The 21,178-nt window shown below is 44.1% G+C and overlaps 1 non-coding gene across 3 annotated transcripts in view; it reads left to right on the top strand.

Moving 5' to 3' along the window:
• Positions 1 to 21,178, top strand: part of LOC128689834 (uncharacterized) — a 77,848-nt gene that overhangs the window by 22,699 nt on the left and 33,971 nt on the right. The window lies entirely within an intron of this gene.

Raw genomic sequence — 21,178 nt, 5'->3', positions numbered from 1 at the left:
TTTTTGTTATTGAAGTTGAATTTGGTGAATGCTCCCTCGTGACTAATCTCATTATGTCGGTCTGGGGCTCCGCGCATACATGACTGAACCTCAATTATGTTGTGATCTGAGTATATTATTTTTGATATGGTGATATTTCTTATCAGATCATCATTGTTAGTGAAGATGAGGTCTAGTGTATTCTCCAGTCTAGTAGGCTCTATTATTTGCTGGTTTAAATTGAATTTTGTGCAGAGATTTAAAAGCTCGCGTGAGTGTGAGTTTTCATCAGAGCTGCCTCCTGGTGTTATTACTGCAACAATATTATTTGCTATATTCCTCCATTTTAGGTGCCTTAAGTTGAAATCCCCCAGGAGCAAGATGTTGGGTGCAGGAGCTGGAAGGTTTTCCAGACAGTGGTCAATTTTTAACAGCTGTTCCTGGAATTGCTGGGATGTTGCATCCGGAGGCTTGTAGACTATCACAATGACTAGGTTTTGGTTCTCGACCTTTACTGCTAAAACTTCCACTACATCATTTGAGGCATTTAGCAGTTCTGTGCAAACAAGTGACTCTGCAATGTACAGGCCAACCCCCCCCTTTTGCCTGTTCACTCTGTCACATCTGTATAGGTTGTAACCTGGGATCCATATTTCGTTGTCCAAGTGATCCTTTATGTGGGTCTCAGTGAAAGCCGCGAACATTGCCTTTGCCTCTGCAAGCAGTCCACGGATGAAAGGTATTTTGTTGTTTGTTGCTGGCTTTAGACCCTGTATATTTGCAAAGAAGAATGTTATCGGACTGGTGGTATTGTTGGTACTGGGGGGGGATGTTTTTTCCGGCATTAGTATCTGTATCTGTTGGTTTGGAGTGGAGGCCATCGACTGTGGTTCCACTCCAGGAATGACTGGATTTGGTGTACGATTTCTGCCATTTCCTGCCAGTTTTTTTTCCTTCCTGGCACTAAAAAACCTCTCCCTCTTGAGTGGCTGTGGCTACCCAGGTTTTCCCATGGCCTGGATGTTTTGTATCTTTTTGTCCCCTTTAGATGGTATGCCTGGCAATTTAAGTTATAGCACAGTCTTTCCTGTACTGAAGAGGTACACAGTTCAGGGTGAAAAAGCTTACAGGAAGGGAGTTTGCATTTTCCTGTTGTCATATGGGCATGGCATTTCCTAGGGTGGTCATAGTTGCACGTCCCATCTGTTTTTCCAGATTTCCCATGCCAGCAGATACCGAGTGCATAGTATGTGCACAAGCTTGGTTTCCGTTTGCCTTGGGTTTCTGTGACTGTATTCCCTGTTGGTGCATGTTTCCCTGTCTTACTTCTATCCTCCCTAGCACCAACAATGGAGCTCCCACCATTTGTTTTTGGTAATATATCCTCACTATTGCTAGTGGAGTCCTCTTGTTTGCTATTTCCTGCGGTATTTCTAGTTTGCAATATTGGTTTTATCTTATCTTTGACTACACTTGTTTTCCTACTATGGCTCCTGTCCCCTATGAGGTCATTCATATGTATTCCTTCCTGCGTATAATTCCCGACTACCTGGACAAAATCTCCAGCTTCACCATTACTGTCTCCCAGGACAGCATCTCCAGCTTCCCCATTACTGTCTCCCAGGACAGCATCTCCAGCTTCACCATTACTGTCTCCCAGGACAGCACCTCCAGCTTCACCATTGCTGTCTCCCAGGACAGCACCTCCAGCTTCCCCATTACTGTCTCCCAGGACAGCACTATCAGCCCCCCATTTACTGACTACCAGGACATCATCTCCAGCCTTACAGTTTCTGACTACATGGCCAGTATCATGGGCAGTACCCCTGTGCTCTACACTACCTCTGTGCTCTAAACTACATTTGTGCTCTACATTACCCCTGTGCTTTACACTACTGCTGTGCTCTACACTACATCTGGTGCTCTACACCACCCCTGTGCTCTACACTACCTCTGGTGCTCTACACTACCTCTGGTACTCTACACTACCTCTGGTGCTCTACACTACCTGTGTGCTCTACACTACCTGTGTGCTCTACACTACCACTGCTCTACACTACCTCTGGTACTCTACACTACCTCTGGTGCTCTACACTACCACTGCTCTACACTACCTCTGGTGCTTTACACTACCACTTTGATCCACACTACCTCTGTGCTCTACACTACCTCTAGTGCTCTACACCTCTGTGCACTAGACTACCACTGTGCTCTACAATACCCGTGTGCTCTACACTACCACTTTGCTCTACCTTTCTGCTCTACACTTCCTCTGTGCTCTGCACTACCTCTGTGCTCTACACTACCTCAGGTGCACTACACTCACTTTGTGCTCTACATTACCTTTGGTGCTCTACACTATCTCTGTGCTCTGCACTACCTCTGGTGCTCTACACTACCTCTGGTGCTCTACACTACCTCTGGTGCTCTACACTACCTGGAGTTTACCTGGAGAGAGTTCCGGGGGTCAACGCCCCCCCGGCCCGGTCTGTGACCAGGCCTCCAGGTGGATCAGAGCCTGATCAACCAGGCTGTTGCTGCTGGCTGCACTACCTCTGGTTCTCAACACTACCTCTGATTCTCTACACTGCCACTGTGCTCTACACTACCCCTGTGCTCTACACTACCTCTGGTGCTCAACCCTACCTCTTATGCTCTACACTAGCTCAGTGCTCTACAATACCTCTGCTCTACACTACCTCTGTACACTAGCACTGTGTTCTACACTACCTCTGTGCTCTACACTACCACTGTGCTCTACACTACCTCTGGTGCTCTACACTACATCTGGTTCTCTACACTACCTCTGGTTCTCTACACTACCACTGTACTCAACAATACCCCTGTGCTCTACACTATCTCTGTGCTCTACACTACATCTGGTTCTCTACACTACCTCTGGTTCTCTACACTACCACTGTGCTCAACAATACTCCTGTGCTCTACACTATCTCTGTGCTCTACACTAGCTCAGTGCTCTACAATACCTCTGCTTTACACTACCACTGTACTCTACACTACCACTGTGTTCTACAGTACCTCTGTGCTCTACACTACCACTGTGCTCTACACTACCTATGTTCTACACTACCTCTGGTGCTCTACACTACCTCTGTGCTCTACACTACCTCTGGTGCTCTACACTACCTCTGGTGCTCTACACTACGTCTGTGCTCTACACTACCTCTGCTGCTCTACCTCAGTGCTGTACACTACCTATGGTGCTCTACATTACCTCTGGTGCTCTACACTACCTCAGTGCTCTACACTACCTCTGGTGCTCTACACTATGGTGCTCTACCTCTGGTGCTCTACACTACCTCTGCTCTACACTACCTCTGTGCTCTACACTACCTCTGTGCTCTACACTATCGCTGTGCTCTACACTATCTCTGTTCTACACTACCTTGGCTCTACATTTCCTCTGGTGCTCTACACTACCTCAGTGCTCTACACAACCACTGTGCTCTACACTACCACTGTGTTCTACACTAAATCTTTTCTCTACACTACCTCTGGTGCTCTGAACTACCTCAGTGCACTACTCCTCAGTTGGTAGGTAAGACGCATAGGCAGCATTTGGGCAACTTTATTCCAAAACGTTTAGCCTACACAGTAAGCTTCTTCAGTCGAGTACAGAATGTAGGCAGGAGCAGTAGAGATGTGAAGATGATGTAATCAGTCCATCACCCTTGAAGTCATAGATTTGAGGTTGTCAGTCCCTCAGCCTGGAGAAGTTCTGTTCCAAAGTCTGGAACTAACTGAAGATCAAGCGACAGCGTTGAGACTTATATACTGTAGGAAGGAGAGGTGCAGAGTAGTAGTAGTAGTGAGAATGTAGCCACTGAGAGGTCATGTCCCTCTCAGATCAAACAATTCTCACTTGAAAAAGTTGTCCAATGTGTTTTCTCTTGTGTACCAAGATGCCATTGTGTTGCAGTGTCTGACAGAGTGAATATCAAAATGGTATACAATACCGACAGGTTGGTAGGTAAGACACATAGGCAACATTTGGGCAACTTTATTCCAAAACGTTTCGCATACACAGTAGGCTTCTTCAGTCGAGTACAGAAAGTAGGCAGGAGTAGTAGAGATGTTTACCTGGAGTTTACCTGAAGAGAGTTCCGGGGGTCATCGCCCCCGAGGCCCAGTCTGTGACCAGGCCTCCTGGTGGATCAGAGCCTGATCAACCAGGCTATTACTGCTGGCTGCATGCAATCCAACGTACGAGCCACAGCCCAGCTGGTCAGGTACCGACTTTAGATGCTTGTCCAGTTCTTGCTTGAAGACAGCCAGGGGTCTATTGATAATCCCCCTTATGTATGCTGGGAGGCAGTTGAACAGTCTCGGGCCCCTGACACTTATTGTATTGTCTCTTAACGTGCTAGTGACACCCCTGCTTTTCATTGGGGGATGTTGCATCGTCTGCTGAGTCTTTTTGCTTTCGTTGACAGTGATTTTCGTGTGCAAGTTCAGTACTAGTCCCTCTAGGATTTTCCAGGTGTATATAATCATGTATCTCTCCCGCCTGCATTCCAGGGAGTACAGGTTCAGGAACTTCAAGCGCTCCCAGTAATTGAGGTGTTTTATCTCCTTTATGCGTGCCGTGAAGGTTCTCTGTACATTTTCTAGGTCAGCAATTTCACTTGCCTTGAAAGGTGCTGTTAGTGTGCAGCAACATTCCAGCCTAGATAGAACAAGCGACCTGAAGAGTGTCATCATGGGCTTGGCATCCCTAGTTTTGAACGTTCTCATTATCCATCCTGTCATTTTTCTAGCAGATGTGATTGAAGGTGATTTGAAGGTGAGATCCTCCAACATGATCACTCCCAGGTCTTAGACGTTGGTTTTTTGCTCTTATTTTGTGGCCGGAATTTGTTTTGTACTCTGATGAAGTTTTAATTTCCTCATGTTTACTATATCAGAGTACAGTGGAACCTCAAATATCGAACTTTCTTTGGTCCAGAAGGCTGTTTGAGTGCCTTTACCGAATGAATTTATTCCCATGAGGAATAATGTAAATTAGGTTAGTCCATTTCAGACCCACAAAAATACACTTATAAAAGCACTTACAAAAATACACTTACATAATTGGTTGTGATGGGAGCAGTTCGATTTTTGAGGTTCCACTGTAATTGAAATTTCTCATTGTTGAACTTCATATTGTTTTCTGAAGCCCATTGAAAGATTTGGTTGATGTCCGCCTGGAGCCTTGCAGTGTCTGCAATGGAAGACACTGTTATGCAGATTTGGGTATCATCTGCAAAGGAAGACATGGTGCTGTGGCTGGCATCCTTGTCTATGTCAGATATGAGGATGAGAAACAAGATGGGAGCGAGTACTGTGCCTTGTGGAACAGAGCTTTTCACCGTAGCTGCCTCAGACTTTACTCTGTTGACTACTACTATTTGTGTTCTGTTTGTGAGGAATTTATAGATCCATCTACCAACTTTATCTGTTATTCCTTTAGCACGCATTTTGTGCGCTATTACGCCATGGTCACACTTGTCGAAGGCTTTTGCAAAGTCTGTATATATTACATCTGCATTCTTTTTGTCTTCTAGTGATCCAGTAGTTGGGACAGACAGGAGTGACCTGCTCTAAACCCATGTTGCCCTGGGTTGTGTAATTGATGGGTATCTAGATGGGTGGCGATCTTGCTTCTTAGGACCCTTTCAAAGATTTTTATGATATGGGATGTTAGTGCTATCAGTCTGTAGTTCTTTGCTATTGCATAACTGCCCCCTTTGTGGAGTGGGGCTATGTCTGTTGTTTTTAGTAACTGTGGGATGACCCCCGTGTCCATGGTCCCTCTCCATAGGATGGTAAAAGCTCGTTGATAGGGGCTTCTTGCAGTTCTTGATGAACACGGAGTTCCATGAGTCTGGCCCTGGGGCAGAGTGCATGGGCATGTCATTTATCGCCTGTTCGAAGTCATTTGGCGTCAAGATAACATCAAATAGGTTTGTGTTTACCAAATTCTGTAGCTCTCTCATGAAAAATTCATTTTGATCTTTGACTCTCAGTCTGGTTAGTGGCTTGTTAAAACTGAGTCATATTGGGACTTGAATAGCTCACTCATTTCCTTGCTGTCATTTGTGTAGGACCCATCTTGTTTAAGTAGGGGCCCAATACTGGATGTTGTTCTCGACTTTGATTTGGCATAAGAAAAGAAATACTTTGGGTTTCTTTCGATTTCATTTATGGCTTTTAGTTCTTCCCGCAATTCCTGACTCCTATAAGATTCCTTTAGCTTAAGTTCGATGTTTGCTATTTGTCTGATCAGTGTCTCCCTACGCATTTCAGATATATTGGCCTCTTTTAGCTGCTCTGTTATTCTTTTCCATTGCCTGTAAAGGGAGCGCCTGTCTCTTTCTATTTTACATCTACTCCTCCTTTTTCTTAAAGGAATAAGCCTTGAGCATACATCGAGTGCCACCGAGTTAATCTGTTCTTGGCATAAGTTGGGGTCTGTGTTGCTTAGTCTATCTTCCCAGCTTATATCCTTTAGGACTTGGTTTACTTGGTCCCACTTTATGTTCTTGTTATTGAAGTTGAATTTGGTGAAGGCTCCCTTGTGACTAATCTCATTTTGTCGGTCTGGGGCACTATGCATACATGTCTGAACCTCGATTATGTTGTGATCTGAGTACAGGAGGGCCCCACTTATACGGCAGGTTAGGTTCCAGGCTACCGCCGTAAAGCGGAAACCGCCGTAAAGTGGAACACCCTTTTTTTCCACTTATAAATGCATACAAACACTAGATAACAAGTTTACACTAACATATATTAAGTTAGCAATAGAACCAGGCATCAACAAACAATAAAAAAGTACAATACACACATAGTGCACTCATTACTTACCTTAAAATATTTATAGTCTTAATCTAGGGTGAGACAAGTAGTATTTATTGTAAGAAATCAAGTGTGGTATGTATGGTGTCAGCCATTCTACCATACCAGGCCACCCCACCCACACATACTATTCTATGATATTTAAGCATCCCAGAGCGATAAAATGTATATACAGTTCACTCATTACTTACCTTAAAATATTTGTAGTCTTAATGTAGGGTCAGGAGTAAGTAAATGAGATAAAACGAATAAATGAGAGAGAGAAAGAATGAGTACATGAGAGGGGACAGGCGCAGAGTTATGTAAACAAACCAGGCGAACGTAAGTTTTGTAAACAAACGAAGTGTACACGTCTGGTTTGTGTACAAGTTACATTGTGTACAGGTTGTCTCTACATTGATACGGTAGAATTAATAAAGAAGAACACTCCCATTCTCATGTAACATCATTTTGAGAAGAAATGAAGCTCTGAGTGAAGGCAATGGAAATAAGTCACACTGACTTTTTTGGGTTATCCTAGGTTCTCTACACGTATGTTGTTATGTATGATAATCTATGTAACTGTATTTGTGTATACCTGAATAAACTTGCTTACATACATACGAAAGGAATAATTTTCTACAGTTACCCCCAGTAACACATTTTCTCTTATGTTAGATTAGAGAAAATGTTATTCTTGCCGTCACTTGTACAAGTTATGTGGCTCCCACATCTTATATTTATGTTTATTTATTCTATTGTGGGGTGTATTTATCATCTTTTTATGTTATGTATCGTGTTTATTATATAATTTTGAAAAAAAATATCATGGATGGATTAATGAAAATGTGTATATTAACGTAATATACGACATTTAATGAGACTCGGTGAGTATTGTTATTATTATTATCATTTCTAATATGGCGTCACTTGTGCAAGTCGTCTGCTACCACATCTCACATTTATGTTTGTTTATTCTACTGTGGGGTGTATTTATATGTTATGCATCGTGTTTATTATATAATTTTGAAAAAAATATCATGGATGGATTAATGAAATTGTGTATATTACCGTAATATACGACATTTAATGAGACTCGGTGAGTATTGTTATTATTATTATTATTTCTAATATGGCGTCACTTGTGCAAGTCGTCTGCTACCACATCTCACATTTATGTTTATTTATTCTACTGTGGGGTGTATTTATCTTATTTATATGTTATGCATCGTGTTTATTATATAATTTTGAAAAAAATATCATGGATGGATTAATGAAAATGTGTATATTAACGTAATATACGACATTTAAATGACTTGATGACTATTATTATCATTACTAATATGACGTCTGGAGACATAAGACACTTACCAATTTTAATGTGTACCTGCATGCCAGCACAGTATGTAAGTTTATTTAGGTACAGGTATACATAAGTATAATTATCAGAGTATATATAAAATATGAAATAACTTTTAAAAACATTTGAAATTTTGGAGTTTCCAGACAAAATGGAGAGACTTAGTGCTTACTGAGCTCATGGAGAATGTAAACAAACAGGGTGGGGCACGGTGACCGTATTAGAAAGTCAGGTGGGGGGAGCCATATAGCGAGTTTTGGTCATAATTTGAAATGTCCGTATTAGCGGAACGCCGTAAAGTAAAACGCCGTAAAGCGGGGCCTTCCTGTATATTGTTTTTGATATGGTGACATTTCATATTAGATCATCATTGCTAGTGAAGATGAGGTCTAGTGTATTCTCCAGTCTAGTAGGCTCTATTATTTGCTGGTTTAAGTTGAATTTTGTGCAGAGATTTAAAAGCTCATATGTGTGTGAGTTCTCATCACAGCTGCCTCCTGGTGTTACCACTGCAACAACATTATTTGCTATATTCCTCCATTTTAGGTGCCTCAAGTTGAAATCCCCCAGGAGCAAGATGTTGGGGGCAAGAGCTGGAAGATTTTCCAGACAGTGGTCAATTTTTAACAGCTGTTCCTGGAATTGCTGGGACGTTGCATTCAGAGGCTTGTAGAATACCACAGTGACTAGGTTTTGGTTCTCGATCTTTACTACTAAAACTTCCACTACATCATTTGAGGCATTAAGCGGTTCTGTGCAAATAAGTGACTCTGCGATATACACGCCAAACCTCCCCCCCCAATTTGCCTGTTCACTCTGTTGCATCTGTATAGGTTGTAACCTGGGATCCATATTTCGTTGTCCAAGTGATCCTTTATGTGGGTCTCTGTATAAGCCATGAACATTGCATTTGCCTCTGCAAGCAGTCCACGGATGAAAGGTATTTTGTTGTTCGTTGCTGGCTTTAGACCCTGTATATTTGCAAAGAATGTCATCAGACTGGTGGTATTGGTGGTACTGGGGGGGACTTTTTTTTCTGGCACTAGTATCTGTATCTGTTGGTTTGGAGTGGAGGCCATCGACTGTGGTTCCACTCCAGAAATGACTGGATTTGGCCTACAATTTCTGCCATTTCCTGCCAGTTTTTTTTCCTTCCTGGAACTAAAAGCCTCTCTTGAGTGGCTGTGGCTACCCAGGTTTTCCCATGGCCTGGATATTTTGTATCTTTTTGTCCCCTTTAGATGGTGTGCCTGGCAATTTAAGTTATAGCACAGTCTTTCCTGTACTGAAGAGGGACACATGTCAGGGTGAAAAAGCTTACAGGAAGGGAGTTTGCATTTTCCTGTTGTCATATGGGCACGGCATTTTCTAGGGTGGTCAAAGTTGCACGTCCCATCTGTTCTGATGTGGAGATGATGTAATCAGTCCATCACCCCTGAAGTTGTAGATTTGAGGTTGTCAGTCCCTCAGCCTGGAGAAGTTCTGTTCCAAAGTCTGGAACTAACTGAAGATCAGGCAACAGTGCTGAGACTTAAATACTGTCAGAAAGAGAGGTGCATAGTAGTAGTAGTAGTAGTAGTAGTAGTGAAAATGTAGCCTCTGAGAGGTCACGTCCCTCTCAGATCAAACAGTTCTCACTTGAAAAAGTTGTCGAAGGTGTTTTCTCTCGTGTACCAAGATGCCATTGTGTTGCAGTGTCTGACAGAGTGAATATCAAAATGGTATACAATACCAAACTTTGGAACAGTATCGTAGGGGTTCTTAAAAGGAGATATCTAGGGTTGAAGGTAGACACACTTGTTGGATGGTAACGATATATTGTCAGACTCTGGTAATGAGAGATGGAGCCCAGCCTCTGCCTTGTCCTAGCCTATGTCAAACGCCGACTGAGAGGGAGGCAGAGGTATGAACGTACACATGCGCATCCCGTAACGTCACACAAACAGTCACTCGGCCTAAGGGGTCTTCTATATAAACATGTGGATGATACTATAATGCTCAGCTAATCTATACAACACATGTAAGGGGATTCAGCAACTATGCTGACAACAGAACTTCTCCAGGCCGAGGGACTGACAACCTCAAATCTACGACTTCAAGGGTGATGGACTGATTACGTTGTCTTCACATCTCTAATGCTCCTGCCTACTTTCTGTACTCGACTGAAGAAGCCTACTGTGTAGGCGAAACGTTTCAGAATAAAGTTGCCCAAATGTTGCCTATGTGTCTTACCTGCCAACCTGTCGGTATTGTATACCATTTTGATATTCTACTCCTCAGTGCTCTACACTACCTCTGCTCTACACTACCACTGTGCTCTACACTACCTCTGTGCTTTACACTATCACTGCTCTACACTACCTCTGTGCTCTACCACTGTGCTCTACACTACCTCTGTGCTCTACACTACCACTGTGCTCTACACTACCTCTGTGCTCTGCACTACCACTGTGCTCTTCACTACCACTGTGCTCTTCACTACCACTGCTCTGTACTACCTCTGTGTGTCAGCATAGTTGCTGATCCCCTTATATGTGTTGTATAGCGTATCATAGTACCATCCATGTGCTTTATATAGAAGATCCCTAGGCCGCGTGACTGTATGACGTCACGGGATACAGCATGAGTCAGTGAGACAAGCTGCCTCCCTCTCAGTCGACGCATAGGCATAGAAGAAGGCAGAACACGGCAGGCTGGGCTCCCTCCATCTCCCATTACCACAGTCAGACAAATCAGCATACTTGCTGATCCCCTTATATGTGTTGTATAGCGTATCATAGTACCATCCATGTGCTTTATATAGAAGATCCCTAGGCCGAGTGACTGTATGACGTCACGGGATACAGCATGAGTCAGTGGGACAAGCTGCCTCCCTCTCAGTCGACGCATAGGCATAGAAGAAGGCAGAACACGGCAGGCTGGGCTCCTTCCATCTCCCATTACCACAGTCAGACAATATAGCGTTACCATCCAACAAGTGAGTTTACCTTATCCGTCAATCTCCTTCCGAACCCCACACGACATGTGCTCTACACTACCTCCAGTGTTCTACACTACCTCTGGTGCTCTACACTACCTCAGGTGCTCTACACTACCTCAGGTGCTCTACACTACCTCATGTGCTCTACACTACCTCTGGTGCTCTACACTACCTCAGTGCTCTACACTACCTCTGTGCTCTGCACTATATCTGTGCTCTACACTACCTCTGGTGCTCTACACTACCTCTTGTTCTCTACACTACCTCTGTGCTCTACACTACCACTTGTGCTCTACACTACCACTTGTGCTCTACACTACCACTTTTGCTCTACGTTACCACTTGTGCTCTATACTACCTCTTAAACATTGTCCATCAGGAAGTTGATCGGGTCTGCTTGTTGCCTCGGATGTCTGTAAATTGCACTCTAGAACATATGTGCTAGCGTTTATGCATAGCTTGAAGAACATAATTTCTAGGTGATTATGGATGACACCATCAGTGAGCTAGGCATGTAGACAACAACACCTTGTCTTGCCTGTCTCTTCTCTGCTCTCTCTGTCTCTCTTGGTCTCTGTCTCTCTCTGTCTCTGTCTTTTTTTTTTTTTTTTTTTTTTTTTTTTTTTTTTTTTTTTTTTTCTTTTACACAGGGTTTGACAAGGTTAAGGATCCCTAGCTTTATTGACAAGCTATTTACAGGTTAAGGATTCCTAACTTTATTGGCAAGCTAATAGCTGTTACCTACATCAGCTCATTTGAAAGCATTTTTATTGTTATGAGACATACAAGTAGGGAACAGGATGAAATTGGAGCCATCTGTGGGCCAACATTTTCCTTTTATCATATGACTTTATCTCGTTGACATCATTATGCTGTACGAATGTTTTCCATACTCGAGTCATCCTGGGTAAATGTGATCTCAGATGGAGTGATGTTCTGGAGAAGGGTACAGCCAGAGTGAAGTTGCTGCTTTCTGCCCGTCTTGTGGCATAAAAGCTTGTTTCACGCTGTCCTCGAAGTGGATCCAAGTGTGGTACTTTGACAACATTGGCCTTGTACATAACAGTAAGGCCACCCACATCCCTCCTATGTTGAAGGCTCTGCTGATATGACAGATCTATCCAGGATAGGTCCAGGCGAGAGATGAGACGTCTTGCTCTGTTCTCTACTCTGTCAAGCAGTCGCAGATGAGAGGGAGGGGGCAGGCAAACCAAGAAAGTGGAGCATACTCAAGGTGAGAGCGTACTTGTGCCTCGTACAGAATTTTGCAACCCCTACTGTCAAGTAGATGCGAGATACGGCAAAGTGCTGTAAGCTTCCTGGCTGCCTTGTTTGCAAGATTTACAACATGGTTCTTCATGGTTAGTTTGGAGTCAAATTTCACCCCAAGGATATCAACTTCTTCTCCAGGTGCCAACACCCTCCCATTCATCCTTACTACTGCACCAGCATTACCATCATGGTGCCTAGAGACGATCATCATTTGCATTTTCTCAGGTGCAAATGTTACTTGCCATCTATTTCCCCAAGCTGATATAGCTCTCAGTTGGTGATTGATGTAGCTTAGAGCAGCTGGCATTTCTTCTCTTGGATAAGTGAATGTCAGTGTACAGTCGTCTGCATATGCATGTGATTCTGGGATGAGATGAAGAAGGTCGTTGAAGTAGACATTCCATAACAATGGTCCCAGCATGCTTCCTTGTGGAACACTTGCCCCAATAGGATGTCTTGCTGATTCCGTTCCATTGAGAACTACACTTAGAGATCTACCATGAAGGTAATCACTGAGGAGACATAACGTAGAACCTGCAATTCCCAGTGCTTGAAGTTTTGCTGAGAGGCCCTGGTGCCACACCCGGTCGAAAGCACCAGCAATGTCCAGTGCTACCACACAGCTGACTTTGGATTCATCCAGTGACTGGTGCCACTTAGTGGAGAGGTTTAACAACAGATCAGCAGCAGAGTAACCTTTCCTGAAGCCATATTGACGATCACAAAGTAGTGAGTGATAGTCAAAAAAGTCTGTCATTTGTCTTGAGATTATTGTCTCAAGGATCTTACCAGTGATTGACAGGAGTGACACTGGTCTGTAGTTGCTGATTTCTGCTCTGCTTTTCTTTTTGTGAACAGGGACTACATTTGCCTCTTTCCATAGAGAGGGCCATCTACACTGTACTAGGCAGTGCTGAAAGATGCGAGTTAGAGGTGCTGCTAGCTGGTTTGCACATCTTCTCAGCAATCTTGGGCTCAACTTGTCTGGGCCCACAGCCTTTTCTTGGTCAAGCGATTTAAGAAGGAAATGCACCTCCTCCTGCCTTATTGTCACCACTGACAGTTTTGACACAATTCTTGCAGCTAGCCAAGGAGGGTCCCTTGCTTGATCAGGAACTTGCATTTTGGTTGCAAAGTGTTCAGCAAAGAGGTCCGCCTTCTCTTGACGACTAGTAGAGGTGGTCCCATCCTGTCGATTTAGAGGTGGAATGAGTTCATCATGCAGATAACCTTGTCTGTCCTTGACCAGGGAGCACCAGGTTTTGGAGCCTACCCTACCTGATGCTAGCTTTCTTTTAGTGTCCACCTCCCATTTAGCAATGGCCCACTTTTGAATGTCACCCATATGTCTACAGGCTTGCCTGTGCAAGTTCCTGTTATAGGTGGTAGGATGTCTCTCTCTGTCTCTGTCTCTCTCTGTCTGTCTCTCTCTGTCTCTGTCTGTCTCTCTGTCTGTCTCTCTCTCTGTCTCTTTCTCTTTTTTTTTTTTTTTTTTGTACAGGGTTTGACAAGGTTAAGGATCCCTAGCTTTATTGACAAGCTTTTTACAGGTTAAGGATTCCTAACTTTATTGCAAGCTAAGAGCTGTTATCTACATCAGCTCATTTGAAAGCATTTTTATTGTTATGAGACATACAAGTAGGGAACAGGATGAAGTTGGAGCCATCTGTGGGCCAGCATTTTCATTTGATCAACTGACTTTATCTCGTTGACATCATTATGCTGTACGAATGTGTTCCATACTCGAGTCATCCTGGGTATGTATGATCTCAGATGGAGTGATGTTCTGGAGAAGCTTACAGCCAGAGTGAAGTTGCTGCTTTCTGCCCGTCTTGTGGCATAAAAGCTTGTTTCATGCTGTCCTCGAAGTGGATCCAAGTGTGGTATTTTGACAATATTGGCCTTGTACATAACAGTAAGGCCACCCACATCTCTCCTATGTTGAAGGCTCTGCTGAAATGACAGATCTATCCAGGATGGGTCCAGGCGAGAGGTGAGACGTCTTGCTCTGTTCTCTACTCTGTCAAGCAGTCGCAGATGAGAGGGGGGGCAGGCAAACCAAGAAAGTGGAGCATACTCAAGATGTGAGCGTACTTGTGCCTCGTACAGGATCTTGCAACCCCTACTGTCAAGCAGATGCGAGATACGGCGAAGTGCTGTAAGCTTCCTGGCTGCCTTGTTTGCAAGATTTACAACATGGTTCTTCATGGTTAGTTTGGGGTCAGATTTCACTCCAAGGATATCAACTTCTTCTCCAGGTGCCAAGACCCTCCCATTCATCCTTACTACTGCACCAGCATTACCATCATGGTGCCTAGAGACGATCATCATTTGCGTTTTCTCAGGCGCAAACGTTACTTGCCATCTATTTCCCCAAGCTGATATAGCTCTCAGCTGGTGATTGATGTAGCTTAGAGCAGCTGGCATTTCTTCTCTTGGAAAAGTGAATGTCAGTGTACAGTCGTCTGCATATGCATGTGATTCTGGGATGAGATGAAGAAAGTCGTTGAAGTAGACATTCCATAACAATGGACCCAGCACGCTTCCTTGTGGAACACTTGCCCCAATAGGATGTCTTGCTGATTCCGTTCCATTGAGAACTACACTTAGAGATCTACCATGAAGGTAATCACTGAGGAGACATAGTGTAGAGCCTGCAATTCCCAGTGCTTGAAGTTTTGCTAAGAGGTCCTGGTGCCACACCCGGTCGAAAGTGCCAGCAATGTCCAGTGCTACCACACAGCTGACTTTGGATTCATCCAGTGACTGGTGCCACTTAGTGGAGAGGTTTAACAACAGATCAGCAGCAGAGTAACCTTTCCTGAAGCCATATTGACGATCACAAAGTAGTGAGTGGTAGTCAAAAAAGTCTGTCATTTGTCTTGAGATTATTGTCTCAAGGATCTTACCAGTGATTGACAGGAGTGACACTGGTCTGTAGTTGCTGATTTTTGCTCTGCTCTTCTTTTTGTGAACAGGGACTACATTTGCCTCTTTCCATAGAGAGGGCCATTTACACTGTACTAGGCAGTGCTGAAAGATGCGAGTTAGAGGTGCTGCTAGCTGGTCTGCACATCTTCTCAACAATCTTGGGCTCAACTTGTCTGGGCCCACAGCCTTTTCTTGGTCAAGCGATTTAAGAAGGAAATGCACCTCCTCCTGCCTTATTGTCACCACTGACAGTTTTGACACAGTTCGTTCGTTCTCTCTCTCTCTCTCTCTCTCTCTCTCTCTCTCTCTCTCTCTCTCTCTCTCTCTCTCTCTCTCTCTCTCTCTCTCGCTCTCTCTCTCTCTCTCTTTCTCTCTCTCTCTCTCTCTCTCTCTCTCTCTCTCTCTCTCTCTCTCTCTCTCTCTCTCTCTCTCTCTCTCTCTCTCTCTCTCTCTCTCTCTCTCTCTCTCTCTCTCTCTCTCTCTCTCTCTCTCTCTCTCTCTCTCTCTCTCTCTCTCTTTCTCTTTCTTTCTTTGTTTCTCTCTTTCTTTCTCTTTCTGTCTCTCTCTCTCTCTCTCTCTCTCTCTCTCTCTCTCTCTCTCTCTCTCTCTCTCTCTCTCTCTCTCTCTCTCTCTCTCTCTCTCTCTCTCTCTCTCTCTTTCTCTCTCTCTCTCTCTCTCTCTCTCTCTCTCTCTCTCTCTCTCTCTCTCTCTCTCTCTCTCTCTCTCTCTCTCTCTCTCTCTCTCTCTCTCTCTCTCTCTCTCTCTCTCTCTCTCTCTCTCTCTCTTTCTTTCTTTCTTTACACAGGGTTTGACAAGGTTAAGGATCCCTAGCTTTATTGACAAGCTATTTACAGGTTAAGGATTCCTAACTTTATTGGCAAGTTAAGAGCTGTTACCTACATCAGCTCCTTTGAAAACCTTTTTATTGTTAAGAGATTAATAGATAGGGAACAGGATGAAGTTGGAGCTGTCTTTGGGCCAGCAGTTTCATTTGGTCAACTGACTTTATTTTATTAATATAACTTTATTGCATGAACTTGTTCCAAGATGTCAATTTCAATGAACAAAGGAAGGAGTCTGGTAGGAAAGGTGCATGTGAGGGTGGGGAGTGAGTGGGGGAGAAGGGTACAGTCAGTGTAGTTGATGCGTGATGCCCATCCTATTGTGTAAAAACTCATTTCTTGCTGTCTTTGGAGTGGAGCCAAGTGTGGTACTTTGTGTTAGCCTTGTACAAAACAGTAAGGACGCCCACATTACTTCAGTGTTGAAGGCTCTGCTGAAATGACAGATCTATCCAAACTGGGTCCAAGTGAGAGATGAGCTGTCTTGCTCAGTTCTCTAATCTGTCAAGAAGCTGCAGATGAAATGGAGGGCAGGCAATCCAAAAAAGCGGAAAATACTCAAGGTGTGAGTGTACTAGTACCTCATACGGAATCTTGCAACCTCTACTGTCACACAGATGTGAGATATCTGGAGTATACCTAGAGAGGGTTTCAGGGATCAGTGCCCCTCTGGCCTGGTCTGTGACCAAGCCTTGTGGTGGATCAGGGTCTGATCAACCAGGCTGTTACTGCTGCCCGCACGCAAACCAATGTATGTACCACAGTCTGGCTGATCAGGTACTGACTTCAGGTCCCTGTCCAGTGCCTTCTTGAAGACAGTCAGGGGTGTATTGATATTCCCCTCCTTATGTATGCTGGGAGGCAGTTGAACAGTAATGGGCCATGCATCTAAGTTTTGTAAGTTTCCTAGCTGCTATGTTTTCAAGATTTACAATGCGGTTCTTCATAGTCAGTTTGGAGTCAAATTTCACCCCAAGGATGTCGACCTCAAACCCAGTACCTACACTCTCCCATTCATTCTTACCTCTTCTCCATCATTATCATCATGGTGCCTAAAGACCATCATCATTTGTGTTTTTTTAAGGAGCAAATGTAACCTGCCATCATTTCTCTCAGGCTGATGTAGATGTAAGCTGATGATTAATGTAACTTAGAGCAGCTGACATTTCCTCTCTAGAATAAGTAAATGTCAGAGTACATTCATCAGTATTCATCTGGGATGAGTTGAAGGGGAGAGAGAAAAGAGAGAGAGAAAAAGAGAGAAAGAGAAGAGAGAGAGAGAGAGAAGAGAAGAGCAGAAATAAAGAACTACAGACCAGTGTCAGTCCTGTCAATCACTGTTAAGATTCCTGAGACAATAATCTCATAGCAGATGATAGTTTATCAACTACTACTCACTTCTTTCTGTCAATATAGCTCACTTGGATTGAAACATTGCATATTCAAGACTTGCATTTAAAAAGTATCTTTAGTTTTTATCCAAGTTGTCAGCAGTTAACCTATTATTCCATAAGTACAGTGGACCCTCATTTTTCGTAAGGCTCGAAAGTCATAATTTTCAGAAATCGTAACTTTTTCATCAAAACATTGACTCACAAATCGTCATTTGACTCGCAAATAGTTGTTCATCTGGGACGCGTATGCATGGCCCCAAGCCGCCTCACACTCTATTCCCAGCCAGTGTACCATTGTTTATCAATGAGTGAGGATGATCCCACGGGTTCATACGATACATTTCATAATACAGTGGACCCCCGCATACCGGACGCATCGCATACCGTACAATCCGCATACCGGACGCTTTGATCGCAAAAATTTTGCCTCGCATACCGCCCAAAAACCCGCTCACCGCCTTCCCTTTGTCCGAGAGCGCCCAATATGCGGCCTGAGCCACGCTCACATGTTCCGTCGGTGGCATTGTTTACCACCCAGCCTCCGCGGTAACATCCAAGCATACAATCGAACATTTTTTCAATTATTACAGTGTTTTTTATTTTTTCTGGAAAATAAGTGACCATGGGCCCCAAGAAGGCTTCTAGTGCCAACCCTACAGCAATAAGGGTGAGAATTACTATAGAGATGAAGAAAAAGATCATTGATAAGTATGAAAGTGGAGTGCGTGTCTCCGAGCTGGCCAGGTTGTATAATAAACCCCAATCAACCATTGCTACTATTGGTGGTACAGTTGCTGCTGCTGTTGTACCACCGTCACTGCTGCACTGTCAGCCTGCTGCTGCACCTGTCAGCTGTTGCTGCTGTACCACCGCCAGCCGCCTGCTGCTGCTGTAGTACAATCTGCTGCTGCTGTAGCATCGCCTGCCGCTGCTGTAGCATCATCTGCTGCCGCTGTAGCATCGCCTGCTGCCGCTGCCAGCATCGCCTGTTGCTGCTGTAGCATCGCTGTTGCTGCTGTACCACCGTCAGCTGCTGCTGCTGCTGTAGCATCGCCTGCTGCTGCTGCTGTAGCATCGCCTGCTGCTGCTGTAACATCGCCAGTTGCTGCTGTAGCATCGCCTGCCGCTGCTGTAGCATCGCCTGTTGCTGCTGTAGCATCGCCTGTTGCTGCTGTACCACCGCCAGCTGCTGCTGCCGCTGTAGCATCGCCTGCTGCTGCTGCTGCTGCAGCATCGCCTGCCGCTGCTGTAGCATCGCCAGTTGCCTGCTGTAGCATCGCCTGCCGCCTGCTGTAGCATCGCCTGCCGCCGCTGTAGCATCGCCTGTTGCTGCTGTACCACCGCCAGCTGCCTGCTGCTGCTGTAGCATCGCCTGCCTGCTGCTGCTGCTGTAGCATCGTCTGCTGCTGCTGTAACATCGTCAGTTGCTGCTGTAGCATCGTCTGCCGCTGCTGTAGCATCGTCTGTTGCTGCTGTAGCATCGTCTGTTGCTGCTGTACCACCGTCAGCTGCTGCTGCTGCTGTACCACCGTTGTTGGTGTGGCTTATTGAGAATACCAAGAAACAATTAACCCCAGAGGATTTGCCACCCAGGATAACCCAAAAAAGTCAGTGTCATCGAAGACTGTCTAACTTATTTCCATTGGGGTCCTTAATCTTGTCTCCCAGGATGCAACCCACACCAGTCGACTAACACCCAGGTGAACAGGGAAAATGCCTGGAACTAGTGCTCATATTGGTGAATTTAGAGCCAGCAAAGGTTGGTTTGAGAGATTTAAGAATCGTAGTGACATACACAGTGTGATAAGGCCTGTTCTGGAAGAAAATACCAAACAGGACCTACAGTACTCAGGAGGAAAAGGCACTCCCAGGACACAGTGTCTCATCAGTCATTGCTGCATCTTCAATAAAGGTAAGTGTCATTTATTCTTCATTTAGTAGAGTAGTACATGCACAATATATATTGTGCATGTACTACTCTACTATTGTGCATGTATCCTTCTCTTTGTGTGTAGGAAAATGTATATTTCATGTGGTAAAATTTTTTTTTTCATACTTTTGGGTGTCTTGCACGGATTAATTTGATTTCCATTATTTCTTATGGGGAAAATTCATTCGCATACCGAACATTTCGCATAACAGCCAGCCCTCTTGCATGGATTAAGGTCGCTATGCGGGGGTCCACTGTACAGTGGACCCCTGGTTTACGATATTATTTCATTCCAGAAGTATGTTCAGGTGCCATTACTGAACGAATTTGGTCCCATAAGGAATATTGTGAATTAGATTAGTCCATTTCAGACCCCCAAACATACACGTACAAACGCACTTACATAAATACACTTACATAATTGGTCGCATTGGGAGCTGATCGTAAAGCGGGGGTCCACTGTATTCCATTCATTTTAGTGCTTGCAACCCCTAAATAAGTCACCATGGCTCAAAAGAAAGCTTCTAGTGCCAGCCCTTTGGTAAAGAATGTGAGAAATACATATAATTTAAGAAAAAATTTGTAGAAAAATAAGGTGGTGGTTGTGGTAGAGTGGTAGCAGTTGTGATAGTGGTAGAGGGTGGTAGCAGTTGTGATAGTGGTAGAGGGTGGTAACAGTTGTGATAGTGGTAGAGGGTGGTAGCAGTTGTGATAGTGGTAGAGGGTGGTAGCAGTTGTGATAGTGGTGGAGGGTGGTAGCAGTTGCGATAGTGGTAGAGGGTGGTAGCAGTTATGATAGTGGTAGAGGGTGGTAGCAGTTGTGATAGTGGTAGAGGGTGGTAGTGATGGTGGTAGAGTTTGGTAGTGGTTGTGATGGTGGTAGAGGGTGGTAGTGGTTGTGATGGTGGTAGAGGGTGCCTTCTTCAGTGATTCTGCTAACCCCTCCAATGTTGTTGGAGTTATATAGGGCTACAGAAAACACCGGTGTCTCTGCTGCTGCTTCACCACCATTATGGATGGCTTATGCTCTCAGTGGCCCTTATACACCCAACAACAACAGAACACCTCTTGTGACATACATAATGACTTATTTTATTCATTCTTGAGTATATTCCACGTTTCTATGTTATTAATATTGTTTATGTCATATTAGTTGAATTGTGATAGATAAATAAGCCATAGAGTTGACATTAGTGTTAGAAAACATCTTATCTCCCTGATCCACCCCGACAACTAACTACATGATAACCACCTGGTGGTTCACAATTACACTCACCCACTGACTATAAACCCAGAAATACTAATCTTAATCTTAAAATAATAAATCCTAACTAGTCATAAGTTTGCCTGTGATACTCCAATATAAACACTTTGTATTGTGCCAAAACAAAAGCATTCACATTGCTAAACTCACAAATTATGATGTAGTCACTTATCTGTAATACCATAATCTGTAAGGATTTAATGTTAAGAATTAATCTAAGTCTGCTCGAAATGCTTAGCCAGGCTAGGTGTCCTAGTGGCCCCCTCTGTAATTAGTATTTTATAACATGTAAACCACACAATACCCAAAACCTGTAAACCCCACATTGTAACCCTTAAAGAGAATAAACTTGAATTGAATTGAATTGAATTGAATATTCTCCAACAATAAAC

This window comes from Cherax quadricarinatus, chromosome 22 (assembly GCF_038502225.1).
Source record: "Cherax quadricarinatus isolate ZL_2023a chromosome 22, ASM3850222v1, whole genome shotgun sequence".
NCBI lineage: Eukaryota > Metazoa > Arthropoda > Malacostraca > Decapoda > Parastacidae > Cherax > Cherax quadricarinatus.
This window is presented reverse-complemented; position numbering and strand designations above follow the sequence as displayed.